Raw genomic sequence first — 1626 nt, 5'->3', positions numbered from 1 at the left:
CAGCCTGCACAGGTAGGCAGACATGCAGCCTGCACAGGTAGGCAGACATGACAGCCTGCACAGATACAGACATGACAGTCCTGTGTTCTGAGCCAGCAGCCTCCACAGGTAGGCAGACATGACAGTCCTGCACAGGTAGGCAGACTCACCTCGCCACCGGATGAAGAGCATCTCAGCGTGACCTCAGCAGAAGTAAGGAGTACCTTCAGGAGGATTAATCCGCACAAAGCAACTGGCCCAGACAACATCCCCGGAAAAGTGTTGAAGGAATAAGCTGATCAGCTCTGTGAGGTGCTGGCAGACATCTTTAACACCTCACTTACCCTGGAGACAGTTCCCACCTGCCTGAAGACTGCCACCATCATCCCAGTCCCAAAAAGCTCTACAGTGACTGGTCTGAATGACTATCAGCCAGTGGCCCTCACCCCGATAGTCGCTAAATGCTTCGAAAAACTGGTCATGACTCACATCAGAACAACCATCAACATCAACGAGGACCCTCATCAGTATGCATATCGTGAAAACCGATCAACAGAGGACGCCATCTCCTCTGTGGTCCACACTGCGCTCAACCACCTGGAGCAGAAGGACTCCTACGTCCGTATGCTCTTTGTGGACTTCACATCTGCCTTCAACACCATGATCCCCCAAACCCTGATGGACAAACTATCCACACTAGGACTAAGCCCCTCCATCTGCAACTGGGTACTAGACTTTTTAACAAACAGACCACAGTTAGTGAGGATCCACAACCTCTCCTCGTCCACCATAACCCTCAGCACTGGCTCTCCTCAGGGATGTGTGTTGAGCCCCCTTCTGTTTACTCTGCTCACATATGATTGTGCAGCTACCCATCCAGGCTGTCACATTGTAAAGTTTGCAGATGATACAGCGGTGGTGGGATGCATCACAAACAATGATGAGTCCAGCTACAGGCAAGAGGTGGAACACCTGGAGAGCTGGTGCAGAGAGAATAACCTTCACATCAATGTGAAGAAGACAAAGGAGATGATTGTGGACTTCAGAAGGAACAAAAACACCTACACCCCCCTGAACATAAGAGGATCTGCGGTGGAAGTGGTCTCCAGCTACAAGTACTTGGGTGTACACATGAATGACAACCTCAGCTGGAGCAACAACACCACCAGCCTGATGAAGAAAGCTCATCAGAGACTCTACTTCCTCAGACGACTGAGTCAAGCTGGTCTGGGAAGCTCAGTCCTCACCTCCTTCTACAGGTGTGCAGTGGAGAGCATCCTGTGCTCGAGCATCAACGTGTGGCATGGAGGCTGCACAGCTGCAGAAAGAAAAGCTTTGCAGAGAGTGGTGAAGGCTGCACAGAAATCTGTCGGAATCAGCCTCCCCACCATCACAGACATCTACACCTCCAGATGCAGGAAGAGGGCCACCTGCATCATGAAGGACCCCACCCACCCAGCACACACACTTTTTGCCCCACTCCCCTCAGGAAGGAGGTTAAGGAGCATTAAGTGTAGAACCACTAGACTGAGGAACAGCTTCTACCCTGAGGCTGTTAGACTCATGAATCTCTAACTAGAATAATCACTGTGAAAAACCATATCATGTTGCTGCTGATCTGTTTCATGTTGCTGCTGATCTGTTTCA

General features: G+C 50.7%; 1 protein-coding gene across 1 annotated transcript in view; it reads right to left on the bottom strand.

Moving 5' to 3' along the window:
• Window positions 1-1626, bottom strand: part of ube2d2 (ubiquitin-conjugating enzyme E2D 2 (UBC4/5 homolog, yeast)) — a 31639-nt gene that overhangs the window by 25520 nt on the left and 4493 nt on the right. The gene's annotated exons all lie outside the window — the stretch shown is intronic.

This window comes from Nematolebias whitei, chromosome 4, assembly GCF_014905685.2.
Source record: "Nematolebias whitei isolate Nwh7 chromosome 4, NemWhi1, whole genome shotgun sequence".
Taxonomy (NCBI): Eukaryota; Metazoa; Chordata; class Actinopteri; order Cyprinodontiformes; family Rivulidae; genus Nematolebias; species Nematolebias whitei.
This window is presented reverse-complemented; position numbering and strand designations above follow the sequence as displayed.